The sequence below is a fragment of the Lagopus muta genome, chromosome 10 (genome assembly GCF_023343835.1).
Source record: "Lagopus muta isolate bLagMut1 chromosome 10, bLagMut1 primary, whole genome shotgun sequence".
In the NCBI taxonomy this organism is placed as follows: domain Eukaryota; kingdom Metazoa; phylum Chordata; class Aves; order Galliformes; family Phasianidae; genus Lagopus; species Lagopus muta.
The window spans coordinates 1,784,060-1,800,523 of NC_064442.1; the positions used below are offsets into that span (position 1 = coordinate 1,784,060).

The 16,464-nt window shown below is 45.2% G+C and overlaps 2 long non-coding RNA genes across 2 annotated transcripts in view; one reads left to right on the top strand and one right to left on the bottom strand.

Annotated features, from left to right (window-relative positions):
• Positions 1 to 16,464, bottom strand: part of LOC125698361 (uncharacterized) — a 99,899-nt gene that overhangs the window by 26,905 nt on the left and 56,530 nt on the right. The window lies entirely within an intron of this gene.
• On the top strand, positions 1,921 to 13,301 carry LOC125698362 (uncharacterized). Its single transcript, XR_007379165.1, has 3 exons — positions 1,921 to 2,019; positions 11,023 to 11,194; positions 13,279 to 13,301. It is a non-coding gene; the product is annotated as an uncharacterized LOC125698362 (long non-coding RNA).

Sequence of the window (16,464 nt, forward strand, 5' to 3'; positions counted from 1 at the left end):
CCGTTAACTCGAGACTGGATCCCCTTATAAAAATGGCAATGATGTAAACTCGGTACAGGGGCTGATACTCTTATTTGCTGGAATAAACACATCCAATTCATATGCTGATTTATTTTAAAAAGCGGAGCTCATTTAAAATGGGGTGAAGTTTTTGGCATCCTCAAGTCAATAGTTCATGTAATGTACCATACCAGAAGATCTCCGTGTTCCTGCCAAACTTGCAGCCAGCACAGCCTTTTACTGGTGATAGTTTAACATTACAGCCTTGTGAGAAAGCAGGCATTTCCCATGATATACGGGTAATAATTTTCTTATTGGCAAGGTCATTGGAAAATTGCAAAATATTTTGCCTAAAACAGAGGGAGTTTCATCCTACTTTTTGCAGGAATGTGCAGGGGGAAAGAAAAGATAGAAGGCTGTTCTGCAGTTTCTAGGGGACTTCTGTTAAAGGATAGGAAAAAAAAGGCTTTTTTGTTTGAAAGCGTTAGTGTGTTGCTATTCAGCCTGCAGTGCAGAGCAGTCACTGAAGATAGGCCGTGTAAGTGCAACAGCCTGAACCACCTTTCAGCTCCTCGTGCCCTTTGCTGAGGCTCAACACCCCCATCCCAAACTTCAGCCCTGAGCTGGAAGCTAAGCAAGGGGAATGGGGACATACGTGCTCCTGCTCACATCACCTGCATCGCTGGGCTGTGCTGGTTCTGCTAAGGCACACAACTGAGACTCCTCTAACTCGAGCCAGGTGCCAGCTGATCCCTGAGAAAAAGGATAAGGCAGCAGAGAAGTCTGACACAGATGTATTCCAGTAAAAGCTGCTTGTGAAGGAAGCACTGCTCCAGGAAGACTGTCTTACAGGGAACCTGCTGAAATTTTTCAGTAGTGATTGAGAAAAGTTTGCTGCCATTGAAGAGCAACACTAGCAATAACACACCTTGGGCTGGGGCCTCCGGCTAAGCAGAAATTCAGACTCTGGAGGGAAAATTATGTTTGCCAAAGGGAACTCATTTGAAGCGTGCGTGGTTGGGTCTCCTTTGCTGGTTTATGAACTTAGGAGGGATAAAAAACCTGTCTTTATTTGCAGTATCATGGAGCCCCTGAAGCTCCAGCAACAGAGGCAGCTTCAAACACCTCCAAAGCAGGGACAAGATTTCCCATGCTGAAACAGATGTGTTTCAATCTGGTGGAGATGGATGTGCAGATGTATTCAGACCTGGGCAGCAGGGTGGGGAGAGTGGTGACAGGTAGAGTAACACAGCCCCAGCTGTCACTCAGGCTCTGCAACGACTGCGCTCAGTAGCAGCCTGAGTTTGTATCTGGATGAGGATGCTCTTGGAGGGATTTTCTAGGAAAAACCCATTAAACAACTTAAAAAAAATTTTTTTAAATGCATGCAGGATTCATAGCTCTGTGCAAAGCTTGCAGCTACAGCCCAGAATGGACAGGCAGTAAATCTTGTTGGTACAGAAATAAGTCCTTGCCCTTGCTCAGCAGAATGCACTGGGTTAGGTGATGGCATGTGCTGCAGGTTTAGGGCGAGTTTGGATAAAATTTATCACCGACTCTCAACTTGGTCAGATATTTCCCCCTCCCCTCCCAAACCTGACTCCCCACAGAAACTCAGGTAATAAACGTCATCTGTTACAAATTACACAGCACGACTCCCACCCGAGTGCCTCAGCGCTGGCAGGCGGCAGCGCTCCGTCTCTATGGCTCGAGGCAGAAGTGTAGCTTATGTATCTCCAAATATTTGCCTGAAAACACTCTCTTTGGATCAGCTTTTCTGACATTTGCTTGAATAGTTTTCAAGAAACACCCACCCAGCGTTAGTTATTGTGCTATGCAGAGAAAGTCATGCAGGCGAGCATTCCAGCTGACGGGCTCTCCAGCAATACGCTCTGCCCTCGCCAACTCCCAGCCAGGCTGGTACCAACTGTCAGCACAGCTCCACTCCTTGTGCTCCACAGCGCCAGTGAACACACAATCCAGATGCTTGCCTCATGCAGCTCCCGTTAACAGCAACAGGTAAGCACATGTGAGCACACGCGTGCGCTTTTTCCCTTTCACTCCTATCCACAAATGAAAGCAAGCACCTACAACTTTCCTATTCTCTGACGCTCCTCAGTGGCATTTTGAGAGTGCTCGGCCCTCCCTCCAGACATCTGCAAGGAAGGCAGTGGGAAAGGATCCCATGCAAATCAATACCTAATCACTACAGTCCACCTTTCCCTCCTTTTGCTGCAAGATCCAATTTTGTTTTGCCTTTCTCTTGAGTTCCTCCGCTTAACTACAAAGACTGAGAACTGCCTGAACGTGGTGTGCATCAGCTCAGTTCACCCAGGAATGCATTTTTGGGGGAAGCAGGAAGGATTACCTCGTTCTTATCTCAAGGCAGTTACTTCTGACCATAACATATCATTTCACTGTCATCTCATATGCATGCACGTCCACTGAACGCAGTTCAGCTGGACAGGTGCCAGTCCAGTATTAATGCAGACTCCTTGTTAACTGGAGTATTTCACAAACCATGGTGTAAGAGCTAATGAGAAATCAGAATCTGGCGCCACGACTGGAATGAAATCAAACCATGAAGCTCCTTCCCAACCTATTATAAAAATTACAGTGTGGAAAGTGAATTTAATGGCACAGAGTGCTTAATTGTAATATCAGTAAAGACTTTGATCTGGATGACTCTTGACATCACAGAATGAGGAAACTCCCTTAATGATCTGAAAAACCACACAAATGGTTGGGGAAGGAAACATGTTTCATGCGTATGTATTAAAAAATGTTATTAAGTCTGAGAGAGAATTTTATTTTGGTGGGAGGGGAGGATTGTTTGAAAAGGGATAAGTATCACAAAGGGAAACAGAGGTTAGCTTCAAAAAAACAACGACACGGAGGACATTTTTAGTACAATGGAATGACAATGGCTTGGAACAACTTAGCTGAGGATCAAAATGCGTGCATGCCCTTAGCCAGGGTGAAGCGTGGGGTGCTGCTCCGTTAGCCCAGAAGCTGTGCCTTCAATGCGCTCCCTGGCCTCAGAGCTGCTGCTTCCTCCGTGCCCTCCCTCCTTCGCCAGAGGTCTGAACCCTCCGACTACGCACTGAACAAGAGGTCATACCCTCAGCTGGCAGTGCAGAATGAGTACAGTCTTGCAGGTTCCACTCTTTATATCAGATCTTCTCAATATCTGCCTTAATGTCAGAGACGACATTTCATCGAGCCAGGTCTCCTGAAAGGAAGAATTTCCTTCACCTTCAGCTGCTGACAGCTGCCAGAGTTGATCTGCAAGAATTTTTTCATATGCTGATGTGAAAAACAGAACCTTCCCTGACGCCAAGAAGCAGGAGTGTGATATGTGGCTTAGAAGGAGGAAGGGGAAAAAATGCATGTATTTGTGTAAGTATGAAGAAACAAGGCAGAATGACTCAGGTGATTAGCTGCAATCATTCAAGCAGCCAGCAAGAAAACTGGAATTCAGAGCTACCTGGTTGCACAGAGGTGCTCAGGCTGCCTCAAGTAAGCCTTGAAATCCAACAGCCTGGATGGAAAAAACATCCACATAGTTTTGAAGAAATAAAATTTCAAGGCAGGATCCCAATGGTGGCATCAGGCAGAGGCATACTGGATGCACTTCAGAGGGAGACAAGGCTACACCTGGGGTCACAAGCCTCCAGAGCCTCTGAAGGATTAACAGTGCCATACCCACAGCATGGGATGCATGTTCTCCTGTGGCAGACCAGGCTAAAAGCCTATAAATTACTTTCTGAAAGATTATCTGACCTGACAATTGATACAAACCACAAGGATGGGAAACAACACCTAAAATTTTCACCCGAAGCTCACACGAAGCACAAACATTGAAGATGTTTGGATGGGAAAAAAATATTTCTTGGGCACTGAGTCTACCTGGAGTCAGACAAGTTCAAGTGAAAACTGAACTAGGTGAGATTTCCTGCCACCTGGACCTGAATGCTTTGGTCCTTTCAAAAAAGCTGTGGGAATCTGGATACTTTGTCTGGGCTGACCAATGGCAAGTACCACACCATGCGAAGTTTCATGGTGTACCTGCAGCATCGTCTTCCAGGCACTGAAACTCTGCTATCAGTCTTTTGGCATATAACACTGGACCCATACAACTATAAGCCAGACTAAATATTTGGCCCTTGGACTGATGGAAAAGATAGCACAAAATAGAAATTTCACCCCAACCATGAGGGTTTTCCAGCAGAGGCATTTAGCTGCCCTGTACACCGTGCTGTCTCAGGAGCCTGGTCACCAGATCCTTTGCCTTCCGTGCAGAAGTCGCGTGCTGAGCACTCACACAGCTGCTCCATGTCCCACTGCCTCACAGGCAGCATTTTTCCCCACTTCAGTTGCCTTCACCAGTCCTTTTTCTCTGCCTTTCAGATTGGAATTTCTTTGGGGGCAGGCACCTACCAAGGTTGGGACCCTTTAGGTATAGCCATATGCAAACAACACAAGATAAATGCCTCTCTCGCCAAGTACATTAAGTGCAGTGAATTTACTTTTCCCCAGCAGCTGCCCACTGATACAGGAAATCTAATCCTAAATCTCATTAGGTTCTACAAACAATTCCGCCTCTTTCCCCAACAAAGTCACCATCCTGGACTGTCGAATGTTTATGTTTTATTTCTCAGTTCCCTTTTTCTCCCCAATCCCCCACCCTTGCGATTTTCCTTTTGGTAAACATTTCTACGTTGGAGAAGTCTAGCCAAAAAAGATTTAAAAAAAGAAAGTGAGCAGGAGAGATGGAGTATCAATCATTTACCTTCAGTTCCCCAGGGAAGAGGTGGGGAGAAAGAACAGCAAGGTAAAAAGTTAAAAACGGCAGAACCACAGCAGTGTTCTTTGAAGATCTTCCAAATCTATTTCTTCCAGCATTGAGGCCCTTGCAAGTAGTGCCAGGACTTGGGAAAAAAAACACCCATACCTAATTCACTTCCAAAAGTGAATTTTTCAACATCAAGCCAAACTACTCAATGTTAATTTGGTTATTTGGCAAAAAATAGCAATAATACTAGTACCTGAACTACTGCCATCAGCATCTAAAAGATTCCGACCAGCCCATTTCCCAGTCCAAGAATTACAGCAGATACCCCTGACTATTAAAAAACCAGCTTGTTATTTTAAATATCTGTCACACAGCTAAGATCTGCATTGCGTTGGGAATGTACTGACACAGTATCTTATACACAAACAAGAATGAGGTAAGAAGACCAGGTCATCACGTGTGGAGCGGGCTGGGGGATTAAGATGCATCCAGCCTGCAGCATGGGCTACGAGATAGGGATAAGGATTGTGAAATAAATCACAAATTCCCCTAAATTCTCCTCTTTTCTGTTCTGAGAGCCCTTCATACTCAGGAAATACTGGGGGATTAACCTATTCTGCAAAGCAGGGAAAAGCCTGCAATTAAGAGGAGCTGGCTGCATACTTGCCCCTTATCTCAGCCCCTCCCATAGGAAGGCCAGTCAGTCTCCATAAAGGAAAACTAACAGAGCAGAAATTTGGCATATATGGGTCTTGTGGACTCGCAGTGACACCGCTATGAACCGACAGCACCAACCAGTGCCTGGGGCCCAGGCTGAAAAGCTTTGTCCGAGCTACACCGAGGGTCAGGATTGATATAAACACAATGGAATTTTTACTGATTAAGGCCTTTCCTCCCTGCACTGGATATAGGATTTCCTGTACTGAAGTATGTTTGAGTATATTATTTCTATGCCAGGGAGAGGAAAACAGCCATTCAGTGAGAAGAGAAAAACATTGCTCGTGGGATGAGGAAAAGTCAAAAGAAACAAAACAAAGAATCCTATCTAGTGGCACAAACAGCTAAACAGCAAAAACACTAAAAACCATGGTGTAAAAACCATGGACCAGCCTTGCTACTGGTCATCCTCTTCCTTAACACTTCTTAAGGAAAGAAAACCCCAACCATGGTGAGCTGTGTGACAACCAGGCATCTGCTCCCCAGTCCACCCAGCTGGAACTGAAAACGCCAGAAGTGAAGCAGAACCTCCAACTTTCCAGGCACACAGAGAGAAACTACAACAACGATCTTCACAAACATAACCCAGGCTAATAATTAAATGCAATAAATGGGAGACGAGCTCAATCTGCCAGAGAATTAGGAGCGTGACAGTATTCCTTGTTCAGTAACACTGGGAGCACAATAAACCTCCCGGGTGAAGTTCTGCCTAATAAAAATTCCCCTGTGCAGGGCACGTCCTGTCACTCGTGATGTTCTGAAAGAATGAAAGCAGTTTATGGTGCTGGGATGATAAAACAGATCTCCAGGACATCTTTCAGCAGCGCAAGCAAAATAGTGCCGCAACTGTTAGTGATCCTGGTGAAAATAAACACACGGCCTCGGCGACGCTCAGATTGTACCACGAGGCTCTGTGGGTGGTTTGCATAGCATTAAGGGTAACAAGGTTTCTTTTTCAAAGGAAGTTTTGCCATTTGAAAAGAAGTGAAAGAAATATGCATTAAAACAAGTGGTCATTCTAGGAGATGCGTGAACTCAGGACTGACTTCACGGAAAAAGGCATCAATACCTCAGCTGCTCATCAATCACAGAGATCAAACCCTCTCTCTTTGTGCTGCTACAGTCAAGGAAAATACAAATGCCTTCCAAAGGGGCTCCTCTGCTCCAGGCTTTCCCTGCACAGGACGTTCCTCAGCAGGCAGCTCCCAGGTGCTGGCACTGCGTGGAGCGGACAGACGCGCACCAATGCATGCGCGCTGCCAGGCAGTGCTGCAGGAGCTGCTGGAATACAGCACACAGGGAGGCCTTTTCCCAGGGAAGGCTGCAAGAGGAGACCTCCAAGAACAAAGAAAAAGAAAAACAGCAAGAGGAAAAACAAACAGAGGGTCTGGACAGTTTTCAGAGGAAGATGAGAGTAACCCTTAATGGGATTCCATGTGCACTGCCAAACGTGGAGCTGTGAGGAGACTGGGAAACCAACGTTGTCTCAGACCAAAGGGAATATGGGAACTAATTAATCAATATGGCACCGTTGCACTAGCAGCACATGCAACACAAAACTTTCCTCGTCTGCTGAAAGCAGTACACTCTTGGAAGGACCCTGGAGGAACCCAGCTTCAGTGTCACAGAGATGGGATTCAAGAGGAACTGAGTGCCACGCATGGAGGGTTTGGGCCTGACCCAATGCAAATCACCTTCAGTAGACACCTCTGCTGGTGTACATAGAATAGGCCGATCCTGGGTATCAAGCATTTTCATCTCCTCCTGAGGTTGGACTTAATGCTGTAGTCAAACCTCCAGGGAGCAGAGTTCTGCCTCTCGCCATGCAGAACTGTGGTTCCAGTCCCACATCTTCACCTCCTGGGATGGAATCTGGTGCTGGGGTGGGGCAGAATGATGTCTCTTACCACTAAAGACACATCTTAGTTTGCATGCACCAACTTGATCTTTCAAATTCTTTCCTAAAAGACATCAGGTTCAGTGGTGCGCCAGTAGTTGGTGCCCAGAAGGAGATGTAAATGATCAAAACAGCAAATTTAAGAGTTTATAAAATCCCAACTGAATACAGAAAGTTAAGCAAAACACTGTCACGAAAACATTTCTGATTCCCATCCAAAAAAGCCTACCATTTATTATGAAGCCTTTAAAATTGACAATGAGGGAATTCTTCACTGTGGTCTCGCCCTCACTTTCACCCTACAAAGTAATGCTGTATGGAGGCAGAGTAAACACTATGTGCTGTATTTTCCTAAATAAAGCAAAGGAAAAAAACAGATCAATGTCTATTCTGCTGCCAGCAGATATGGAGTCAATTAAAAAACTAAAATATACAATAACTTAACTCTTTGCACAGAGCCCCTAACATATCAATACAGTGCACACAAAAGTATTTTCCACAGGAACATTGGAACACTCTGGGTCTAAGCACACTCTCTGTTTCAGATGCTTAATGTGAATTTGTCATTCCATGACACAAATGAGCATCAGGCAGCCCCAAAAGCTCCCAGCTGGGTACTCCAGGTTTCTTCCCTGGGCAGCTCTGCAGAGAGTACTCCCAGGGTTTCTCCTTCCCTGGGTCACAGTTCAGGACAGCCTGGAAGGCCAGAGATGCATCTCAAAAACATTTACCTCATCCTTTCATCCGTACCAAACCAAAATCCTGTGACCAGCTCTCCTGAGCACGGAAACATTTCCATGGTGAATCTACTTCCAAAGCCCAGGGCTGGAACCGGCCGTTCTCACACGCTCCATGTGCTGTGTGTTGCCATTCCAGCATGAGAGTCATCCTGCAGGCCTGGCTGGGACCGCCGCTGCTGCGCCCTTCTCCAAGGACAGGACTCCAGGTGCCACATCCCCATGTGTTATCATTCCATGCTCTTGTGGCCAAGCAAAATTTTTGCTTGCAAATTATGGCTTTTCTTGCCAACTGAGCCCTCACTTAGACAAACTCTCCTGACTTCAGCTTTTTAATTCCCATTAGTATCAGTGTTTTCCTGAGCAAAAAATTTTGTGAAATGGGCAAAGTCCAGGAAACTTTGTTAAAGCAGCTGCTCAGCTGATGCCTTACAGCTCTGTTTTCAAAATTCTTTGCAACAGTGTGGCACAAACTGAGACCTTTCACATGCATAAAAATAACCTTGACATACTTTGCAGCATGAAGACTGCAGCTAGGGCGCACAGCAAAGAAACTATGACTGCTACTGAAGCCAGGCTGATTGTCACCATGACAGCAAGGACAGGGCACCGCAAGAAGCAGGCCATTACCCAGCTGCTCTCCTGTCATGCTGCCTGGGCACACGCCTCAACAGTTTGGAGCCCACTCTTCATTCAGGAACCTGACAGTGGTGCTGCTCCCAGAAGGGTACTCTGCTCACACCATGGGCACTCTTTCCTCTGCCATCAGATTTACTTGGTGCCTACAAGTGAAAACTCTTGTGGAGTTAGCCATGGTATTTCTCCAATCCCAATAAAATCATTCCTCCAACATCACAGAACTTCTTTTTTTATGGTAACTTTTGTTCATCCAGCACCTGGGAAACATTGTGTCCTCAACTCATTGCACTGAGCTGGCAGCAGAGAGCAACCCCATCACACACATCCCAGAGCAGCCACAAGTGTGCCGGGAATGGGCCAAAGCAGTAAACACCTCCACATCAGGTGCCATCCCAGGACATGACATTTCCGAGCACATCGCATGAATCAGGTCCAGATAAAAGCTATTTGCTGCCTTTGTTTGTTACCATGCAGTCAGCCAGAAGTTTCTTGAGTGGCTGGATGAAGGAACTCACCACTTCTAGGCTCCAGTGGCTGGCTGGATGAACTCACTGCATTTAGGCTTGAGTTGCTGGATGGATGAACTCATGGCGTCCAGGCTCCTGAGCGAAGTGCAGCTGGAGGGATGCACTCATGCTCACTGACCCACATAGCTGTACCCCAGGCTCCTACCTGAGCTATGCGCAGTGACCTGGGTCACAGGTAAGCTCAACCTCCATGTGCCACTCTTTCCTCCTTTGTTTTATCAAAAAATCTCGCCCACTGAAGAGATTCTAGAATAAAAGAAACAAAAAAAGTCTCCACACTCAAGCAGTGGGACTGGCTGCTTCTCCAACGCACAGTGAGCACAATCCTCCCACGGGGCCTACCTCTGTGAGGGAAGGCTGCCAGGCAAAACCAGCCCTGAAGAAAACCAGACTTTAGAGTCATTTAACGGAGTAGCAGTTTTGCATTCTCTGAGAGTTAAATAACCAGTAGAAATAATCATAAATTGATCAAGCTGCAGCTTTCTTTTTCCTTCGATACCCATATTTATCTCCATATACGTTCATTTGTGCGTATGTATGTGTATATAAAGCTTCCTGCTGCTCTTACACGTCATCAGAGCTGCAGGAGCAGCAAAAAGCAGGACATGCATGGGGCATCCCATGAGGATCCTGTCCCTTAGGCATGCTGTGCTTCCTGCAAGGTAGAGGTTGGACAGAGAGCCCAATGGTACTGCATCTTGAGTTCCTTTCTAGAGAAATTTTAGCACTGACTTCCAAGCGTTACCCACAAGTGTTCCTGTTTATTGTCCTTACCTGTTCTCTTAGCAAATACTGTGCTGTCACAAAGCTCTCAATCAACAAAGGACAAGAGCCCATTTCAATTCCATTCAGCATTTTAATGCAACTACTGGACCACATTGTTCCGAAGTACACAGACACACTTTAAAACCATGGTAATTCTTTCAGTGATTTTCAGTTCAGAGTAGCTACAGACACAGCTATCCCTGGAGCCTATGCTGGTGTTGCTTGATTTGCAAGGTACTATTTCCAGCTAATTATTACTTAGTTACTTTCAGCATTTGGGTTGCAAGCATTTCCAAGCAAGTATCTGCTTCTGGTTGAATTGTTTACAGTAATTAAGCCTAAATTATCTGTGAAAAGGAGTAGAGGGAAAAGGTTTTTTTGACTTTGTATCAAAATAGTCACAGCACTTCCTTTGTTTGAGAAGCTTTAGGATCCCTGTGCTTCATGATAGGAAACTGAAATTTGCCTGGGGATGAGACAGGCACGTTTTCGTGGCAGGGGCACACTTTTCCCCAACCTTAAATAAGTCTGCCCAAATGCAGTCAGCAAAATGCCTGTATCTACAGTGCAAGACAGTGGCATTTTAATAGATTAAAATCTCCACAGCCTTTCTCCCAAACAGTGTTGTTTCCCAGCAGCTCCCACACAGTGGCACACGTGTGCGGCTCCTCCGTGCCAGGCATGCCTCAGGCAGAGATCACTGAGCTGAGCAGGGCACACTGCATCCTTGCTGGCACCACAGCTCGTGCTTGGGCAGCACAGAAAAGGGGGAGCCTGACCGACACAGGTGCATAGAAACTGTGAAAAGAGTATTTATTAAGGCTGCGGGGTGAAAAGCAAAGAAATGACACAAATAAGGTTGCCCGCTCAACCTCTGTTTGACCTCTTTGAGTGTGTACATTATGACACGGTCTAATTACAGGATTGCGTGCTATTTTTTCACAGGACCTGCTCCTAGGATGGTGTGACTCCAGGGGGCAGTGAGGCAAATCCTTGTCCAGAGAACCTTTCTGTTGCAGAAGTGGTGAAATGCCCAGAGAACAAAGCAGTGCGTTTCATGAAGATGGAGGCTGGCCTTAGCCTCAGACAGATGGCTGATCCAGCACAAGCCATAGAGGTAAACTCTGTATTGAAGTGCCTAATGCCACAAGTTCAAAACATGCAAAGGCTGGCTGTTTCAGGCTGACTCACTGAAAACAACGGTCCAATGCAATGAGAAGGCAACCCTTCAGCAGGCCCATAATGACAGACCCCACTGCACCCCTCCGTCCCCAGTAGCACCAGCCCTGCTGCAGTGAGCTGGGCGTGCATCGCCTCAGCTTCCCCTTGCACACGTATCCTGAAGGGCTTTGGAAGGTGTAAATCTTGCTTCGGAGGTTTGTTTGTTTACTTGTTTTTGAATGGGAAACTGCCAAAATTCAGGAACTGTTTTCTAATTTTAACAATTTATTTTCAACAGTGGGAAAGCAAATCCCCACAATACAAGTAATTGCTACTCCACCCATACGCTGGATTAGATTTCCCAGTTGGTTTCTCATCTTCCAGGGCTGAAAGGAAAGACTTCCTTTGGGACCTACAAGCGATCCCTCCATTATGCGAATGCAGTGCGTGCACATTCATAGTGCTACAAGCCTGAGCTTACTTGAATGGCTCTGGCATGGCTGTCATGAATCGATATTAAGCTAGTCCCCAATATTTATTGTCAACAGCACTGAGATTAGAAGATGTCTGCCTCTTGTTTCAAAACTTAATGGCCCATTGACCGCACTTCCTCTGAAGCACAAACTCCATGTCCCACGACACTAAATCTGTGCCACGCTAATGAAAAGCCCTCTTTATTTCAGGCCTCCATCCAGAATGGAAATGATTTAGGTCACAGTCACTGTGGACTTTAACTCACTAACTCGCTATTTCTCTAGTAATTAGAGACGAGGTCCATGGCAATGCCAAATGGTATGCTGACCTAAACATGCCTATCTATTCTGGATACTCTCCTGGAGATTTTCATTTAACACATTTCACATTAGAGCTGAGGTAGGAATGAAAAATTCTTTGGCACGAGTCAGGGACACAGACGAGTGCATTTCTCACTTTTTTGGTCCTCGGCACGGTAATATTTTATTTCATGTTAAAGACACCCAGATGAGACATGACAACAGCGACAAGCAGCAATGTGAGCCCAGCACTACAAAGATTTCCCCTCGCCTCCGCCAAGCAGAACCCTTTGGGCTTGTTCTGAAGTGTGACTCCGTTACACGCAGAGGTTAGCAATAGCTTTCCTCCTGTTTTTATGTTTGTTATTTTTCTAACCTCTTCGATCTCACTTTGCTGGAACAGAGGAAATGAGGTAAATTGGTCCTAACGGCAGCCAGGAATTGCTGTCCTACCACTGATGTGGGGTTTAAAGGTGCTGTGGGAGTGGAACAGTAAATCTCCGGAGCACAAATTTCTTGCGATAACACTAAATCTACCCAGTATTTATTGCTAAGATACAAAATGTTATGGCAACATGAAGGAAAACATGTTATAAGGTTTTCCTTTAAGGCATGAAGAACCACAAAGCTCTGTATGCTGCTGCCTCCAGTTCAGCACAGACATGGTGGTGTTTCAATAGCACAACTACACACTCACATGCTCCTCTTCGTTCCTTTGAGAACGCACACATGACATCAGACTTTGGTTTTCAGTACTCATCAGGTGGAGATACAAGCCTGTGATATGGACTGGGATACTCTGCAGATTTGCTTCATGCAGTTCCTTGGCTTTGCATTCCACCTTTGCCTCAAACAGAAGCCCAGGAGCACCGCACTCTATGGCTGGGTACAACGGAGCATGGAAGTGTAGCTAGAATGTTTTTCCATAAGTTCAGGAGAACTGAAGCCAATGAAAAATGGCAAATGTTTTACGTAAAGATGAGGATGGGACTAATATTGCACAGGCTAGTATTTCCAAAACCACAACCTATTAGAAGCAATCACTGAATACATAGACACAAATGCATACACAGACACACAGACACAAACAATCCCATGCTTCTTATACAGTGTATTTCAACTTAAGATCAACGTGCTTCTACACAATTTGCAAGTGTTGTCTTGCCTCCACTACGGGTGCATAAACGAATCCTTTCAGTCTTTGCCATTATCCTATTTTTGATAAATATTTATATTGTGTATCTTAAGCATAAGTATTAATTTACAGGAGAAACAGATGTCTCCCCTTTGCAAACGTCACTGTGCGGGGAGAGAAGGACTTCCACAGTAAGTGCTTTTAAGATATTTTTCATGACTTTAACTTCACTGTTTTAGAGAAATTGTTTCTGTATAAGGTGATTTCTATAATTCCATTGGATTCATATCAATTCGCTCTGCCATCCCTAAAACCATGAAGATTATTTTGTTGAGAAAATCTCATCCCTATGTCCATTCCTAAGCATAACACAATATATTTCAGCAGTTCTCCCACTCCTTTAGATGTTTTTAATACTGGACAAGGAGATTTGCAGGATGTAAGCTTTACAGCCTGTGAAGTTCTCACATCTCCAGGTGGAATTGCTTAACAGTTACAAAAAAAGAAAAATAAAACTTTAAAGGAGAGGGAAGGGAAGAATTGTGGTGAGGTTGTTGCTCCACAAAAGGGAAATCAATAAAACTCCAAGAAGTGTGAGACAGGTGATGTGCTTCTTACTGGTTAAACTCAATGGAATGAATGCTTTGAGTTTCAGTGATCCCTAAAGGCTTTATCAAGTTACTGCGTATAAGAAACAAAGAGTCCCTGCCCCTTTGCAGTGTTGGGATCTCCTTGGGAGGGTGATGAGGAACATTCATAAATAATAACATGAAGCCAGGCACATGTGCAAAGATAAACAGCACATACAGACAGCCAGGGCAGAGAATAGCTCATACCAGAAAAAGGCATTTCTGCCTATTATAGCAGAATAGCACCCACGGGATTAGGGAAATTTCATGAGCAATCCTTGATCTCAGCTTATAAATAAATCAGGTTCAAGGAACAGGTAGATCCAAACTGAGATTCTCATGCTGGATCTGTTAGTTCAGTGCGTGCCTCCACTGACACCATAGCATTTGGATGCCAACCATGGACATACTGAATCTTTGAGAGAGAAGAGGGCCTGCGAGTGGAGAGCTCACTTCTGTTTTACCAAAGCGCGTCCCCCAAAGACCTGATGCGATGTGATCCCACAGGAGGCCTCAGGCCCATTCTTGGAAGCCTTCACCCAAGCATGGCAGCACAGTCCAAGTACCGGGAGGACTGAAAGCAGCCCCTGCTGCCCTTCAGGCTACCAGTTTTTTTTCAAAGCCCAACACCTTCCCCAAACCCACTGCCTCCAGCACAGCTCCCACTGGCCACGGCCTGGTGCATGCACCCCTGCTGATCCCCAGACCCCTCCTTACCTCCCAGCACATGGATGGGAGTTTGCAGGGAGGGCAGCGTGATGCCAAACCACAGGGTGGAGCGAGGAGAGCATCTGCTCCACTGCTGCAGTGCTCAACAGCATCACTGAGTAATGGCTGCTGTTTCGTGCCTTTGGGTTGTCCACACAGCACCCATTGGGAGGGCACAAATGCTGCGCAGCATTGGGCTGGTGCTCAGTCTTTCTTGTGCTTTAAAGAAACTGAATCAATATCTAACAGTAAAAAACACAGCTTCTGCTGTCGTAAACTGCCAGCTTCTGAAATTACACAAGCAAACAGTATTAAAATAAATAAAACCGAAATTGTACAGTTTCTAAGAGCCCATACCATTGTTAATGTCAGTACCAGAGAGCGTTTGCCTTTTGCAGAGTTATAGGAAGGTTTGGTTTGGCTGAACTCTCATTGTCTGGTCAGTTCTCGCTTCCCTAGCAAGAATATGAATGGTTTCTATTTAGAGGAGATTACAGGTAGCCATAAATTATCACCTAGTGTGGGCTGCTCGCTGGCCCGAGCACCTTGCCAGCACCTCACATCACCAGGAGCCAATGCCTCGCTGGTACAACCTGCCAAGTCGTGGTCCACGTAAACTCAGTTTCTGACATGTGTTATGTTGATCACAGGGAAGTAATGGAGAGACCTAGTTAGGGAAGAATGAAGCATTTTTTCCCCATCTATCATAGGTACTTTTCAGATGACTGCATTCCTGCATGACCACATCATCTTTTTAAAAAATATCTTAGCTGCTTTACTGCCCGTCCCTAAAGATCAGCTATGACCAGACAGCTCAGATTGTCTGTGTTATCAGCCTCCAGAACTCAGATACTAATTATCACCTGCACATTATTGCTAATTGTGGAGCTTTGCCTTCCAGGCTCACAGAGGTATTGATTACCACACTGGCATTTCTGACTCAAAGAAGTGAGTTGAAGTAAAATACTGCCACGAGCAGAGACGCACACAAGGTTTTTCCAAAGCACACACTCAACTAATGCTCTCGGTATAAACCTATTTAAATGCAGTGCATGTGGTACACATGAATACACCGATCTTCTGCAGTAAATTAAGAGAACTACTTTACAGGAACAGCCTAATTAAGCTTCCTAAAACTCCTGAGTGAACATAAAATCATCCTTGTTTTGCCATCAAGTGCTACAAATGACAAAATGACAGTGACTTAAATGACAAAAGTCAGACAGTGACTTAAAATATGGCAAAGAAAAGAGGTCCAAAGACTGACTTCTAGTCCCAGTCGATAGGAAGTCCTCCCCTAAGTACAAATTTCATTTTACTTCACAGGATCCTGCAGACCTCGCTTTGTAATGGAGAGATGATTGAACTGCAAGATGTTGCTTTGCTATAGGGAGCATCAAATAGTTTGGGGATTGAAAAACAGTACAGAGAATCAAAGAATAGTTTACAAAAAAAAATTCCAGACCTCAGTAACTCAGGAAAAAATAAATTAAAACAAAAAACAGTGACCAAAGCTCCAAGAACCTGATCAGAGGTAATGCAATAATGGGTGTATTCAGATGTGCTTGCTGCTTCTGAAGGGTTCTGCCCTTCTGCTTCCTTTACCAAAACAATCAGGAAGATGTAAATGGTTATTAGTAGATTGAAACTGATCTTTGAAATAAATACTGAGATGAAGGGCCATCACTGAAATGATCCTGTCAGAAGAACCACTGATAAACACAGAAATGAGCCGGGGACAAGCGCAGCACAGGGACGGGAGGAGCTCTGCAAAGAACATTTTCAAGCTACAATGACTTAAAAGCATCTTCAGGAACGTTAGGAACTGAAGAAAAGTCCACATGCTCTATTTTTTTCCACGGGCACGCACACGCTGGAGCAGAGCAATGTATCTCAGCATAAAGCCCTGCACACAAAAAGGATACGGCAGCCAAATTCTGCCGTCTCCACAGTGTTAATAACAGTTATTATTACTGAGCTC